This window comes from Taeniopygia guttata, chromosome 1 (assembly GCF_048771995.1).
Source record: "Taeniopygia guttata chromosome 1, bTaeGut7.mat, whole genome shotgun sequence".
NCBI classification, from domain to species: domain Eukaryota; kingdom Metazoa; phylum Chordata; class Aves; order Passeriformes; family Estrildidae; genus Taeniopygia; species Taeniopygia guttata.
This window is the reverse complement of record NC_133024.1, coordinates 42,353,320-42,371,085: the sequence shown is the minus strand read 5'-3', so window position 1 is coordinate 42,371,085 and position 17,766 is coordinate 42,353,320.

The following is a 17,766-nucleotide window of genomic DNA, read 5'->3' as shown; positions in this document are numbered from 1 at the left end:
CTGGACATCAAAGCTGTCTGGGGGGAAGGAGGTGGTCTTCACTGGGAAGATAATCAGAAAAGAACATTTTTGCTGAAATGACTCAGCACAAACATGTTTCCTGTGATTTTTCACAGCATTTTCCCTATGCCTAGGAAAAAGCCCCAAAAGTCTGGACTAACCCAGCAATGGGCCAAGATCTGTTTTACAAGAAAGACTTGTAGACCTGTCATCATCTTGATGGGAAAACCACTCTTGTGTTCTAACTCTACCTGAGTACCTGGGGCACAGACCTTGTAGGATGAAATCTGAGACATTTTCAGTAACAGCTTTAAATGGACTGTTTAGGTTTCCTCACATGTAATATTCCTCCTTAACTTCAGTACAGAGGGAGAGAAAATTGATAAATATACCAAATAAAGAAGCTATTCTTGTAGGTCTGCACATTCGGTATGTATGAGCAGATCACATACTTGAATTCTGTTTTGTGGGCATGGGTGAGATGCACAGGCTAAGTAGAACAGAAACTGAAGCTGAGGACCACTTTGATTTAGTATTTTCATTGAAGATCTTAGCACAGCGAAGAAGAAATTACATCTGTTGATGGCACAAAACAAGGAGCTATTACCAGCACAACAAGACTCAAATGAAAGAAGGGGATAATAGAGCAGCCTCCAGACCACATAAAATAGAGGTAGGCTGAAAGGATAAGTAATGTCTGCCAGGATTAATTGCAGGTATTTGTGTAATAACTGGAAACTCGTAATTTAGAAGTGACAGTAGAAGAAAAAGAGATGGAAGGGTACCGAGGGAGAAGTGTGTGATTATACCCACTAATGTCATGTGAAAAAGAGAAAGAACTGATTCTGATAGATACAGGGAGATGTCAGTGGCTTTGCATAAGGTACTTATGTGATCATATCTGGAATAGTGTATGTAACTCTGATTATTCAAATTCAGGATATTTTTGTGACTGGCAGCAACTTAAAGCCTAAGGGAAGGATGATTTTTTAATTAGCCTGTTTCTTGTCAAGGGAAGCATGCATCTTTTAAAGGGCATACACATAAAGCGTGCCTGTTATATTTGTATGTCTTTAGGTAGAGAATATGGCATCAAAAATGTTCAAAATACTCACATTTCTTCCTGTTCAGTAGGCTAAGGAGGTACAAAATAATACAGCGTAATAAAATAGCCAAGAAAGAGATGAGGCTGAGTTACCATCTGGTGTATGTCTTGACAGGTTCAGGTTGTGATCTTTAAAACCGATTTTCTTGCTTTATGTGAGGCTGGAATGAATAGGTGAAGGGTTTTCAGGCATTGTCTATGCTCCTGACTTTTCTTAAAAATGTGAGCAAGGAAGTTAAAACAGGAATTCTTCTGAAAAGCATCTTGGTTCAGCTTCCTAAACACAGATCTCTCCTGCACTTGAAATGCCCTGATTCACCTTGTTTTCCCTGTAGCTTCTACGTGGCTGAAGACATTTTGAAGGTCCTGGGCCGTATTCACCAATGCCACACTGACTTCTTAGATGCCATAAAATGGCAATGTGTTCAGACAGCTAAAATAATTACATGGTGCTGAGTTTATAATTGATTTCTAAGATAAAAACATCACACGGCTTGAAGGAAAAACTAGCTAACTAGATGAAGATCACAGGTCATTCATCTATCACTATATGTGATTACTTTTACCAGAGTACATTCACAAATTATGAAAAAAAGCTTTACATATGGGCCAAAATATATTAAAAGAAGATTGAATAATACTCCTAACACAGTAATGTAATGATTTGAATACTTTAACAAGCAAGTGAGACATAACTGTGATATGATTTATTTAATTTGTCCCCTAAGACATTTCTTTACATCCATGGAAATAGGCATAGTATTGTATGATTTGCATTTTTCCTCCCATAGTTATTTCTGTAAATAGACTTCTTTGGTCTGGCTGCTATGTCTTGTATAATATGCCTTATTGTGATTGCTTTCAGAAAATCGATATAATCCTACAGTGCACAAATCCAGCTAGACTGCTTGTCCTGTAATGGCAGTGAAAGAACAAATACCACTTTTGTTTCAGTTGTCTGTCTGGAGCTGACAGGTTATTATGCTGCACATGAAAATGGTGGTATTGAGAACTTTGCAGCGCTGTGGGAAGCTGAGTGTAGTGCTCTTCACCCAAAAGGACTCCTGATTGTGTAACTGGCAATCTACAATTCCCTGTCACAGAGTTCCATGGCTGGCAGGATGTGGCTGCTCAGCTCTGGGTTTACAAACCTTAGATGGTCTCTCTACAGTGACAAGGGTCTGGTGGTGAGTCAGGTAAGAGTGAGACCTGTGGTCACACACCTGAGTCATTACAGGGCAGGTCATACAGCTTGTCACTGATATTAATTCCTTGTTCAAACACAGCTATGAAAACTTGCCAGTTTTAGGACTGAATGTTATACATTCCTTTCTTTCTTTAATCTTGTTCCTTTCAGGTATCTGCCTTGGAAAATGCTGTCCTGGATAATGAAATATGACAAAATGCTTAGCTTCACTTTTCACCTCCCTTTGTGTCCCAGATGTATATACAGTTTCTGACCCTTCCATTTCTTTCAGGTCTGAAGACACCAGAGTGTCAGAGGACATTTGATTTTTCATTTACATTTCAAAGCACTTTGTTATCAGAATTCCAATAAGACATCTTGTGCTAGATATCCAAGACCTTAATGAGTGCTTCCTCCAAATGCACTCAGAATTTCTTCAGCTCTCTCACTAACACACAGAAGCATTGAAAAATGTTCAATGTGTTGAGAAAATACTCTTCCTCACAAGGAGCAGAGGGGCAGGCACTGATTTCTTCTCATTCTTGACCAGCCATAGGACTCAAGGGAATGACCTGAAGCTGTGTCAGAGGAGGTTAAGGCTGAATATTAGGGAAAGGTTCTTCACCCAGAGCGGGGTTGGGCACTGGAACAGGCTCATGGTTTGACTCTTGGGGATGTCCTGTGCAGGACTCAGTGATTCTTGTGAATATTCTATGATTCTATGATTGTCCAACAACAGAAACATAGACAAATGAGGCACGAGTGCCTAGTTTGCAGTGAGAGCTGTATTTTCCTCTCATCTGTCTGCTGGGAATGCAACACAGCTGAGAGTAAACTGACCGCGGGTTTCCTGGAGTGTGTGTAAAAGAACTTCCTGAGATGCATGAAATCACAGTTAAGTTAGAATCTAGAATTGAGCTCAAATATTGAAAGGAGTACAAAACCATCTGAAAAAGCAGTCTGGGAAAAATGGAAGGTAGAAGGAGATGTAGTATAAACTGGGTAGGACTTGCTAAGGGCAAAAGAAGAAAACAGATGATGCTGTCACCAGTAGAAAACTTCAGAAATCTATTATGAGGGGATGCTAAGCTTCTGTTTAAGTCATGAAATAATAATTTTGCAGACCATTATATTATACAAATCTGCTGCTGAAATCCCATCAATAACGGTAATACCGATAATCTTGAATTTCATGATAAGAGTGAATATAAAATTAGTTTGAACATTGAAGAGTGTAGTTTATAAGGAGAAAATAATTATTTCTTAATGTCTGCGCTAGCATCCAAGGGAGGAAGACAATTTTTTCTTGAAATAAAGAGAAGATTATTGGTAGAAAAAAGAAGGCTTATTCCTCACTTTAGGCTCAGATTTAATATGTATTAGAATCAAGCAAAATTCTTTTCTGTCTCAGAAAGAGCTATGAATTTCTCAGATACTCTGGAAAATCGAGAGCTAATACATTTTAATTGTGTATAGCAGATTATTACATCCAGGAAGTGTAACACATATTACTACTTGACTGAGTATTTGCTGTGTGCTCCAGGTCAAAAGGAGCTTGTGCAGATGTCAGTGGCATAACTGATCTGTGACACTGGAAGAGTGTGGTAAATCGATATTATCTTAATTGCATTTTCTTGAGGCAATTATATAGTAGTCAGAGAAGGATGGCATACTTTGTTTTAGCATAATATAAGAGCCTGGCTAGTTCATCAGTTAATTAATTGTCTACAAATCATTAAGAAACCCCAAAATCACGTGAGGTTTTCCCATATTACTCCTGTACCCAGGGCATTCCTGGTGGAGGCTGTCATGGGTGCTGTTCAGACCCACATGCCGCTGTGCTGAAGTGTTGCTGTGGTGCCATGTTGCCTTTTCTAGAACAGGTGATGGATGAAGATGACAGGATGAAGGCTATTCTGGCTTTTCAGCTCCTGGCAGCACTGATCTACTTCTCCATCCCCAAGGACATCACAACTTCCTTGCAGAACAACGCCTGCAAGAGAAAATGCTTGTTGAACCTTAAAAATACCCAGTCACCAACAGGAGCAATGCAGAAGGAGCAGAGGTAGCCCAGTGGCTCACCTGCTGTGTGGCTCCTCCTGGGTACAAAAGCAGGTACTTAAAATAAACACTGAGATAAAGCAAAAACTCTTTTTCCTGAAAGCCACTTCTCATTCCACTGTCCTCCCTCTATAATTAATTGTTAATGCTATAGAATTTGTTTGATTAAAGAACTACTTCTCAGAGGCCCCTGCAATATACAGTGCTGGATTTCCCACACATGAAAAGTGCAAGATATTCTTTACAACTTCTGTTGCTAAAGAGTGCAGGCAGCTCAGCTCACTGGCCAGGTCCCTGCACCGTGAGAACTTCTCTGCCTGACTCATAGCAGTAACCTTGTTAATTTTCTTCCCTTATGTAAATAATTAATGCCATTAAAATGCAATTCTTCTTTAATCTGTGTGCTGCAGTGTCACTCTGTACCATTAGGAACTTAATTCTTTAATTAGGCTCCAATGTAGTAAATTTTGAAAAATGTGGCATTTCACTCAGGAATGAATAATTGAGTGAAATTATTTACTTCAGGCATGCTTGTGAATTCCTACTCCCTCCCCACACCTCAGTAGATGGTGTGGTGTAAATGAAGAAATGGACCTAGAAGAAAATGGTCTTAGAAAAAGAAATGTGGTAGGAAGGAAATATTTATGTATAGTCTAGGGAAAAAAAAAAAGTTCTGAAAAAAGAGAAGGCTCCAATTAACCAAAGTTAAATTACTCAGAAATGTTCAGAGCTATTTTAATAGCATCTGCTGCAGAGGTTAAGAAAGTAGGCAGGTGAAAAGGACAAGTACAGATATTAAGTGAAGAAAAGCCTGTTCCATTGAAAGACTTTTCCATAATCTCATCAGACTGAGGAAAGGTGACAGGGGGGATGACACAAAGACTGGGAATCCTGTCCTCCTGGTGAAATATGCTTTCATCTTTTGTGAAGGTTCCTTATTCTTAAATTCAGCTTCATTTGCCATTTCAAAAAGAAAACTGCTGTTGATAATTTAGCTTTACTTTTCTGTATGTGGTCCTGATTTGGTTGAACTGAATTTTCTTCAAATTTATTTGTAGCAACTTCCGTCAAATATATACATTATTTTTATTTAAATGTTTACTTCCAGATTATTTGCTGAACATGACTCATAACTGCATTTTTTTTTTCAATTTTGCACATTTGCTATGAAGAATGCTGTAGATAATTCACTTTCACAGTGGTGAAAATAAAAAGATTCATTTCTTGTCATCACTGGAAACTGAGAAGAGTTCAGGGGAATTACTTGAGTGAAGTGAAAAAAGAAGAACTAGAGAATAAGATTCAAATAAAAATGGCTTCAACTAGTGAACAATATAGCTGTAATATGCCAAGAGGCCTCATGGATAACAAAGCATTGAGGAACAAACCACATCTGTATTGTAAAGAGATAACAAAGACAAGAGAATTCCCATCACAACTGGCTGCTTTCAAAATGGAATTGCAAGCTGGGAAGTACCAAGGAGGAAATTGGTTTAAAGGTTTTGCATGCAATTTGCAGAGTTTAGTGCAGCATTTCATCAAGACTTGTCCGAAGAGTTGATTTGCCTAAAGGCAAATTATCTTTAGCAAAATAAGGTCCAGAATAGAAATTGACTTGCTAATACATAGCAAGAGGTGTCAGAAGTTCTAGTGCCTTGGGAACAGACTCGTTTTTCCCTCTAGCTTTGCCTGTAGACCAGCAGGGAATTTGTCTGCTGTGGAACCATATCTGGGCTCTTTGCAATTACTTCCACTGCCTGTTCGTTGCTTGCTCATCACCAGGAGCTAGAGAAGCAGCCCTGGCTGGGTGGGTGGCTGCAGCAGCAGGTGATTTGAACACAGCCCAAAGACAGCACATTTTTACATCCTCTTTGGTTCTTGCCCAAGAGAATCCATATCACTGAGTCTGGTCTTCATTTTATATAAAAAATCCTTATCTAATAGTTTATCATCATTTCTCTCTCGGTAGAAGAGGCCTTACACAAAACCTACAGATTTCGTTGAAAGCCACTAGTAAGGGCCTCTACAGGTTCAGGTTCATTTCTCTGGAAAGCACATGTATAAACACGAGACCTGTAGTTCTGCTGGATATTTTCTGCATCAACTTAACTGCAAGATGACACTGGATCTTTGAAAAAAATACCAAAACAACAAAACAAATACAAAAAATGCAGCAAGTCTGTGGTCTCGAGGCATGGTACAGAACTCAGGTTTGCCAGCTGTTAAAACTGGAACATTTAATTGTCCTTCCCTGTGGGACCAGATTAAACCCAGGCACAGCCAGAGACCCTTGAAGGGAAATGATATTTCAGGCTTTTTATTGCAAAGGACTAAAATAACAAATAGTGGATATTAAAACCATGTACCAGGCACTGTTACATTAGGAGGTTTAATAACTTTCTGCAGATATTACCTTGTTGTAATTCGTAAAATGACCATGACTACATTAGCAGTGTGGGTGACTACTGTGTTGGTGAGATATAGCTATTGCTGGGCACATTTGCTGTCACCATGGGCTCACAGATAATAAACATAATTACCTCCACGGTACCAGCCAGTGCATCCGCTCACATAAATTATTTTGCAACGCTGTGACCCACCCCTATGTGGTGTGCTTTGCTGCTATTGTATGTCATGATCCCATTTCAGCAGGTTATTAGCTGCACTGTATCAAAGACATGGAGCTGTTGAGCGCAGCTCCTAGAAGATTTTGGCTATTCATTTAATTCCAGAGAAGGAAAGATTAATTTATTACCAGAGCTTCAAGAGTGTCCTTGGGTTTTCATCTTGAGAATGTTGGGCAATTTTTTTCCCTACACCCTGTTGCAAAGGCATGCTTATAGAATCTGATTTACACTTCTAGATTTACACATATATCTGATTTGCACTTCCACCCCCTCTCCTGGGACAGTCTAGACAGCTTTACAAGATTGATAGACAGAAAGGTATCACAGAGGCTGCACTTTTCTGTCCAAAGCTGCTTGGATATTTAACACCTTTTGGCAATAGCCCTGAATCTGGGGGAGTAAAAGCAGTTCTTTGAGATGGCACAAACCTTGGAGAACCAGCACTGTATCAAACATACTTAGCTGGAAACTGTCTTGCACACAATGCATAATATCAACAAGCTGTTAGACAAATGTCAGGTTAGCTAATCTCTGGAAGCACGACTGCTTTTTGCAGCATCATTTCTTTACACTTCCTAACGTAACTCTCCTTCTTCAGATCCCTTGTCACCTAGGACCAACAGCAACACCATATTCCAGAGCTGAGACACACAGATGCATCCTGTATTCAATCTGGAATAAAGCCTGGTTCTAAGTAATATAATTCTTGTTTCTGATAAGAGAGGTAACAGCACATATCTGTCTGACTTTCTATCTCTGTAGTATTAATTCTTCAGAGAGATTTCAGGGCTGTCTTGATCATTCTCTGTTAGTGATCCGTCTCCTTTCCATGTCCAGTCTGACAACAGTCCTACCAACATCACTGAGTGCCTCCCAGGACTTACTTGCCAGTGGCATGAAACACAGGGAGAGCATGTCTTCCTATATATTTTGGCTGCCTACCTGAATAACTTCTTGGTAGAATTTGGTCAGGAAGGTTTGGATGTAACCCACACTATGCCTGACAGCACATCACCTCTGTAGAATGCACAGACCTGGTTAGGGGAGACATCAGCCCTTGGAGAACTTCTAAGAAGAGCCATTTGCTTGAAACTGCCTGGTATTAATCACAGAACATACTCACTGCGTGTGCTTCTGTAGCAAACGACAGTCTTTGTACTCTTCCTCCTAGCTGTCATGCGGTTTTACACACTTGATTTTTGCTTCGTGAGTCTTTTAACATTATATTAAGAGCCCCAGGCTTCTCTGCTGGCTGCAAAAAGTAAAATCTCCACTGGCATAAGCAACCAGGGTGCTTTCATTTCAGCCTATGAAATGTCTGTCTGCATGTTTCTCAGACTGGTCTGCCTTTATTGTTTAAATTGATAAGCAAAATCCTTGCTCTTCAGAAATTTTGCAGGTGAGAAATTATGCATGAACTACATAACAAAAGAAACCAGGCAAATAAAATTGAAAGGGGAAGAAGCTGCACTTTACTATGCAGGGGAAAAAATGGCACTTTACATTGTCATTAAAACAGTGAAATATTTATTTTACTTTCTTTTGCATCAGAAATTTAGTAGGCTCTGTCTGACAAAAGACTCAAATACAACTCTAAGTCCTTATTCCCAAATTCTGATTACCAAATATATCTACTGTGGCAAGAGTTATGGAGTTTAACTTGTAAATCTGATTTTAAAAATGAAAGTGGATCTTGCACAGAGATGATGAGTTGAGCGATGGCAGTGATTTACCTGTGTGCACACCCAGTGAGCTTAGTCACTGCTCCCTGGGGACTCCAGGGCCTCCCCAGCATCCCTGAGGCACAGGACTGGTTTGGTTCAGTGCACTAATGTGTGACACAGTGCTCAGCTGAGCTACTGGCTTCACTATGAAGCATTTGACCAGTTTTGACAGCTGCTTTCCCAGAGAGTTTGAGTAGCTCTGCAGATTCCCCTGGGCAGCTGCTGCTGTGCACAGACAATGGACAGGCAGTGCTGCAGTCCCAAAGATGTCCTGAGGCCATTCCTGAAGCAGAATTGACCAAACTGAACACAAACAGGACACCTGTATGGCCAGTAGTATCTGCTTGTGCAGATGCAGGAATGGTCACATAGAAAAGTGCCTTGTACCTACTGGAGATGGGAAAAGCTTTTGCACAGTTGAAGAAAATCAGTGTCAGTGTCAAGATCTTGCTTGTGTAGGTGCTGTTGTGTAGGACCATAGCCCATCTGGATATGAAAAAATCCCCTGAGTACAGTTTAGGGGGTACTGCTGCAATGATCCTCAGAGAGAACCATCACCAACCAGGCAGCAACTGGTCATCTGTCTGAGACATTCAATTTCCCTTCAGAGTATTATCCTATGTAGACATCTCAATAAATCAATCTATCTAAAAAACATTCTTCACCACTATGACAGAAACCTTATCTTCACATTTAGAAAACCTATGAAACCATTATAAATTAATATAAAAATAACTGGTATCTCTCAGAAATACCGTAATAACCTTAAAATAAATTATTTTTAAAATCTTGGCAAACTATAGTTGATGCTTGACTTCTCCACAGGTTCTTAAGCAATGGTAAAGAGGTTACAGGACAGACAGTTCCTTATTAAGTCAAGCTAATAAGGATACTTCTTTATAATTTCTTCTCACATTAAATGTCACTGTATCTTCTCATAAAGTTGGGGTGAAATTTAGAAGTTCAGCTCTCAGGAGACTGAGAATCTCAGGAGTCTGAGAGACTAAGACTACTTTAAAATTTATCACACTTCCAGCTGAAGAAAGAGAGTTTGACCATAATGTCTCCAAGAAGAGCATAGCCCTCTGGTGTGTCAGCAAATTCTCATGCCTTTGTGTCACCAGAAACTTGCTGGTGGTACATTTTGCCCCATCATTAGTGAAGTTATTGAATCGTCTTGTTATTCTCTGGTCTTCTAAGAACTATAGCTGACCACTACATTCCTGCTCTCTCCAAGGAATACTTTTCACACTCCTTCACTTACCAATCTGTACTTTTTACACTGCCTTTGCCACAGTCCAGTGTGTCACTGCTGTACCCATTTGGGTACTTTGAATTAAATTTGCTTGAAGAGCACTTGCTAAATTGGAGATTGGGTAAAAGGGCTGAAACCTGCCTTTTATTAATGCAGAGAAGGACTCTGCTGTAATTTTTTTCCCCACTGTGAGGATATACATACAAGTTTGTAGAGCTTGATGTTTATACATTTACCTGTGGGAGGGGAATTACTCATCTCTGGATTTTGAAAATGGATGTGATGACTGAATTGTTTTCTGAAGACAGGCATTTACACCATCTACAGTGCTGTCATGTTACTGTGAACAGACCCAAAATGCAATTGGAACAACACTGTAAAATGAACTGATGAGAGAATTCCATTGTCCATACTGTGGGAATCTTACCAATAGCAGTGAGAAATGCAGTTTATATGAAATGTAAAGAAGACTGGTACTGGGAGCCTTTTACCTATTCCTAGAAGTTAGACACTTGGTTTAGGTCTGAAAACTGAGGCTTTATCTTCTTTCTGATATTTTTTCTGACATAATTTCATGTAACCATTCAAATTTCATTCAACCTTGCAGAATCCTTGACCTCAATTGCACCTCTATCAATGTATTTGCTCCACAGACAGAATTATCTCCTCTAGAGAATGGATTTTATCAGTTTTCATTCTGCCAGCTAGCATATCTCCATATTCTTGCATCACAAGACAGAGTAAACAGAAATACTCCATCTTTTCTATCCCATTCTTTTATTTAGTATAGTTATTTCTCATCTCCTCTTATTAATCTCATTTCTAAAGGAAACAATTACACTCTTTTCAATCTCCCCTTAAGTGTTTTTTTGTGTTCTTAATAATTATGACCTTCTCTCAAGCTCTCTATAATTCTGTCCAATTTTTCTCAAGAAGGTGGCTGCAATTGTATAACTAGAAACATAATTGCATTAGTTTTGCACTATTCTCCTCAGCCCATATTTTTGTGCATTCTGACATATCATTTGCTTTTTCTTGTCACTGTGATGCATTAAGTAGGTGTTCCAGTGACTTACCTGTAATGATATACATATTTCTTACCTCAAGTGGCAAAACCAACAGATTTCTAATACAACTGTTGAAGAACAAGTAGTTTAAGGGGATTTTTTTGTACTTACCAACTTCACATTTCACTTGCCTATATAGTCTGTCCTGTATTTTTTGTCCTATTGTCATGTTCTGAATAGAATAATAATAAATACCTTTATCAGGTTTCATATTTTGTGGACAGATTTTGTAGGTAGAGTTCTGTCCATTCTTTTGTATCATTCTTGCTCTGTCATTATGCTTTTTTCTTGTGCATAGTGAAATTTCAATTTTTGATTTTCTTTTGTTGGGGATGATATATTTCTCTTTAAGTAAGCAGATGTACCAACTTCATCCATTTCTTATTTTCCACTGGGGTTCACCCACAAATAATACAACTCACAGATGGAAAAAGGAATAAAGGAAAAGGAGTTAAATGGATTCCCAGCTCAGTCACCGGCATTTTCAGATTATCATGTAGAAAATATTAATTTAAGTGTTGTTTATAAAAGCATCTGCTCTCCATTCCATCTCCCATCCCACCACACAAAAAAACAGAAAAGACCATATCTAAGTTTGTAAAACTTTTCAAAATTTGAGATTTCCTCTGTAATGTAAACAAAAATTCTGAGAAACATATCATATGAAGAGTAGTTCCATTCAAAGGGTCTTGCATTTAGTGTGGAAAATTTCTCAAGAATCATCAAGAATGTTTGACCATTTATGACTTGATCATTAATGGTACAGCATAAGCCCATCAATATGACCTTAAGAGAAGAAGGGAAAGAAAAAAAAATTAAAGTATCTCATAGTTATGAGGATTTTGTAGCAGTACTGTGTAGTATTTAAGAACACAAAGCTCCAGTTGTATATATTTTAGAAAAAAATCATGTAAAGGTATTAAAATTAACCCTTGGAGATTTACTGTGGAGCAAATATCCACCTGCCATAATGTCCCATAGAGTTACGCTGGAGCAGATTCCTGGCAGGGCTTGTGTCTCCATGGAGAGAGGGGGCCCATGCTGAAGCAGGTTTGCTGGCAGGACTAATAACCCATTATGAAATGGTAATAAATTAATTTCCTCAAATTGAATCTGTTTTGTCTAGGACAGTAATCAGTAAGGGAATTTCCTCTCTTTATATAATCTCTAATCATAAGATTTTTTTTCATCTATTTTCTCTTCCTGTCCTGATAAGGGGAGAATCTGATTGGGGCTCTGGTAGCCAAAAAATGTCAAGGCCACCACAGAGCCCTCTCAGTCAAACACATACTTGCCAACAGAAAATATTTTTCACACTAGACATGGTCAGTTATTATATTCAAATGCAAAATCATCATGCATTAATTCTTCCACAACTAAAGGGGTAATCTTCCCTATATTGTACTTTGCATTTTCATGCCTATACCTGCTGTTAGCTAGCACAGGTCTTTCCATAGAGATATTCTAAAATTTTTCTATCATGGGTACACTGCAGCAGGGAAAAGCTCTTTGTCTTTTGACACCACTGGTGTGTCATGTGCAGCTGTGCAGCCATTTCTATTTTGAAATTGCATCTGTACCAGAGATTGCCAACCCAAATGACAGAAGCAGAGGGACTGGATGATTGGGCCCATTAGTCAGCCTGAAAGAAACTTAACGTCCAAGGACCCTGGATGTGACACTTTTAATACAAAAATTGAAGAAATTTTCTTTAGTTGTTCAGGCAGATAAAACACCACTGAAATTGGCTGCTGCTAGACTCGCTGCTGCTCAGTTTAGGATTTTTAACACCTTTAAAAACAGTTATTTGTTTGTTTGTTTATTTGAGTTTTGTTTGGTTTAGTAGTTTTGTATATTTGTTTGGGTTTTTGTTTTGTTTTGGCAGTTGGTTTGTTTTATTTTAGCTTTTGTTTGGTTTTGGTTTTTGTTTTTGTTATGATTTTGTGTTTTTTTGTCATTTTTGTTTTTGGTTTGTTTTTGGTTTTTTGTTTTTCTCACCATGTTCAAACTGTTTAGAAGCTCAAGATACTGACCAGGTCAGGGAGCTGGGAATGCTGACCAAGGAATACAGCAAAATGTCTTTGCTTTGCCCTCATTTATTTAGATAAGCTGACCAAGCTCAAATCATACTTTCAATAACAAATATTAAAATTGGAGCATGGACTCTTGATTCTCCTATTAGAAGCATTATTTCTCCTATTTCTCCTATTTCTCTATCTCTTTTGCCTTAAAATTATGTGAAACAACAAGTTGGGATCCAAATATTTGGAAGTCCTTACTTCCCCTATCACAATTTTTGCTCATATCAGTTTCCTCAAAACCTCCTGAAAGCAACCCTGAAAGACAGAATTCATTTAGCACCAAGAGAACCTGACATTAGATTAGACCAGTTACAAAGAAGAGGAAAATCAAAGCAGAGGAAATCAAATCACAGAGATCCTCTGAGGAAGAGGCGATGTGTGCTGCGAAGCACAGATAGCTAACAGAACAAAAAGGGAATTCCAGCTAAACACAAAACAGGCATGTAGGACTGTGATTGTTCCTGAAGCAGCTATGTTATAATGGTACCGAGATAAGGAGGTACAAAAAGCAACAAAACAACTAAGGCTGATGGCAGTAAGCAGTGGACAGGAAAATCACTTTCTCTGCTATGAGCTGCTGAGGAAAAACTGAAAGGAAGGCCAAGGACAGAAGGAAAGAGTTTAGATTAGTTTCCTAGGAAATATGTCTTTTTAAGTGAAATATTAACAGTGGAACAGATACATGAATTGCCCTGCAATGGCTGTTTGTATTGAAAAAATCCTGGTGTGTAGATTTTATTGGCTTGTCTCTGGAAAACAATATTATTTTTTCTCTTTTGTGTGCATTGCATAAATTAGATTCCAGCTACTGAGCCATGAGAAGCAAAATCCTGTTTAATATCATATTCAATCTGAGAGGAGCAAGCCTCCTACCATATTGTTTAACAAGAAGAAGACTTGTGGAATGTATAACAACAGTGGGGATGAAATCTGGGGATAACTGAGAAGTTTCCCACATGTGAAGAATATACCTTTTTATCCACTCAGGGTATACTTATCCTCTGGAGGGAATTTAAACCCATTAATTTTCCACTCAATGCCTCATATTTTGTAGAGATCAATTTTGTTGCACAGAGACATCCTTCACAGTCTCTTTCCTCACTCTCAGGCATAATTTGTCTTTCTGTACTGGAGAGCAAAAGCCACTCTCACCATGCCAGAAAGTATCTGGGAGTACTAAAAGTAGAGACAACTTCAGACAACAAAGCAAGCAGAAGCTCTACACGTTTTTCCTATCTGGAGGAGAAATCTGGCTTTAGTTCTGTACATACGTTTCCAACATGCCTACACACATGGCCATCTGTTGGGTGGCACCATGCCTGTTCTCCACAACACAGTAGAAGTTCCAAGGAGGAGCAGGCACCAGCCAAAGTGGAGCTGACAAGGCTAGCCTTCAGACCAGAAGCACGGCCCTCACAACAAGCTGTGTCCATCGGCACTGTGTGGCACAGACTCTCCCTCTGTGATCCCTCAAGACTCTTTTCCTTGGGTCAGGGATAGAGGCTGGGAGTAGTTATTGGAGGCACCAGTGGGCACCTCCCTCCAATGCTTTCTGGCGATGCCTTCTGAAGTGGTGTCTCTCCCTGGTGCCCCACTATGTCCTATTTTCTCTTTGATACCTTATAAATATCAGAGAATCAGTGAGAAAGTCTTTTGTAGGTAATAAGGAAGTTGCAGCCCACTTTGCTGTAATTCTTTGTTCTTCAGATACTTCAGAGTTCCTCCTATGACTCCCTACCAAACCCTACCCTATGGAAAATTTCACAGCATGGATTGGAAGTTTTACATATGGAAAGGCAACCAAAAAAGTTGGAATTTTTTTTCCCCTAAAAATTGGAAAGAGGAACTAATGAGTCATGCTTTTGGAATCTTTTGAGTTGGCTACCAGGCAGAGCTGCTTTCTCTGTACCTCACCCACTGGAGACGTGAGCTGCACATTGTGAGGCTGCTTGGCTGAGGGTTTGCTGGGAGGGAAATGCCAGCTGAGCAGACGCTGAGGTTACCCCAGAATAACAAAGGTAGATTGTTTTGAAAGTGGCAAACTCTGTGTTGTAGAAGGGACATTGGGACACAGGGGTCCGCCTACACTGCTGAGAAATCAGTTTTTCTTTAATAATTAAGCATTTTTTACTAATTTACCTGATTTTTCTCTGAAAGTCTTACTTTATGCAAAGTTGGGTATTGACATTGACCTCACTTAGACTGGATAAGGAGGCTGTGAAGATGAAATAAATAAAGTATGCCAATGGCTCAGTAACATGGAGGTCAGGAACCTTATCCATTTAGGTTTGGATGTTGATGTCTTCCCAGTGATTACTCCAGTGGTTTGAAATTTATGGATCTGTTGAACTGGAAGGCCTTTTTCACTTTGTTTCCAACTATATTCTTGCTCTGTCTTGAAAATTATGTGAAAATTTTTTCTTGATTTATGAGGGTTCTTCCATAATTGAGAGAACACAGAAGACAGACATATAAAGTAAAACAGTAAAATCCCCTTTGAACTGAGTTTTTATGATAACAGTTATGCCTGCAATTAAATTCTTAATGGGGATTTTTCCAAAGTATTTCCTTTGAATTTCAATATAGGGTATCCTTATATCCAGAAGTATCAATGAGGAAGGCTAAATATTTCTGCAATTCTCTATGATTCTGGTTTGCTGCATGAAACCAGGAAAGAAACCTCTTTCATGGACTAATTTATTGGTATTGGCTCTCATGGAAAAAACTATAAAGTACAGTAGACAGATTTATTTCTGAGCAGAGATACTTCTGTGAAAATACTTTCAAACCTTTGGTATGGAAGCTGGACCTTGATCTTACTGTCTTCTTATTAAAACAAATACCTTAAATAAATATATAATTTGCTGAGTCATTACAGTTCTGTTGCAAGACAGTTTAAAATGCTTATTCAGGGTGTAAAGGGATGGTTTTTGGGGTTTTTTTTTACTATCAATGAAAATTTGCTTCCCAGATGAGTGGCTGCCTCAGCTACTTACCTATCCTGTATCTCAAGAAGTATTAGCAATAATCTTCTGAATCTTCTTAGCATATGTATTGAACTGAAAAGAAGAAAAGTATTCTGGTTAGTGAAAACAACTTGACACAATTCAACTTGACAAAATTCAACTTGACATACAAGGAAGTCCTTTCCCTCAAATAACATTTCCTCTGTCAGTATTCAGTTTGACATGACTAGTTATGTCACAGCTGTGATGTACCGTGTATCACCATCCCATGGTATCCCATCATGGTATTTCATACCCATGCCTGGTCACTTTTCTCTCTATGATAATGCCCCGATGACAAGCAGGTTTTCTGGTGAAGCTGGACCTGGCTCAAACAGCACCCAGTTTGTGATGGGCCAGGGAGAAGACAGAAACTCAGAGCCTTGTGTTTCTACACTAGTCATAAATACTTGTACCTCATCACACTCATATATTCTCTTTTTTGACAAATTAATACTCTCGATTGCTCACACCTAGTTAACATGCAGTAACTACTGGAGCACAAAGTCTTTCAGGGAGAAAAAATCATGAGCTGCCAGAACTAACAATGCACTTATGAGTTTATAATTTAAATTATGAAAGGCAACAGGAAAAAAAAAAATCAATTGTTTACTAATTGTTTCAGTTAGAAAAATAATTATAGCAATTTATTGAAGGTTCTTTAAAAGAGAGATTGCTTTCAAAAAGTCTTCCAGTTGATTCAGAGAAACTTGAAAAAAATTCACTGCAGTCTTTGCATGACAATTAGGGAAGGAGGCACTACAGCAAGGTAAAAATGGACTGTTCTGTATTTCTTTAGTAGCTGTGCTCAGGTTATCCGTGGCTGAACTAGAACTGTGAGTGGTTTTTATGTCTAACTTAAAAGTATGCTTTTCTTTAGCACTTATCAAATTATGTGTCAGTCAAACCTGTGGCTAATCAACAAAATCATGCCAGGTACTAGAATCTTGTAGTATTGACAGCATCAGGTAGTTAATGGAAATGCATACAAAGATGGATGAAACTGGAGAATCAACTCACCTTCCTCCAACAAAATCCACACAGAAAGATGATTTTGCCTTACTACTACTGATAATAATTTTGGATCTAGAAAGACCTTTCTTTTTCACTATTAATTTTCCCTTTCCCCTATTCCTTTCTCCAGAAAGCTACACTGTTAGTCATGGTCATAATGAATTGGAGGTGTGGTTTTGATTTATTTTTGAAATTCTTAAATAATTTTTTTTTTTAACAGAATACTGAGCATTCTGCATTTAAGGGTAGGATTTAGATGAAAGTTCAAACATCTACGGATATGTGACAAAATTCCAGACTATTTTAGAAAAGCCATCAAAGCAACTGTGGATTTTCCAGTTCTGCCACATATGAGCGCTGCCCTCTAATTATAATGTGAAGACTCTGATTAACACCTTTAACCTCTGAGCCAGGCATTTAAGCTGCATTAAAATCAAGGGAGATTTAGTCAAGTCAGCCAATGGAGTGTAGAGAGCTATTTACCTGTCCAAATGTAGGTGTTTGCTTTTAGAGGAGACAAATGGCTCTCCAGAGTCCATATCTGCACCAGCCAGATCCCCACTGGCTGCCATCAAAGGTTAAATTTCCAGTTTTTAGAGACACCTAAATTTAAGTGCCTAAATCTTCAGATACATTGGCTG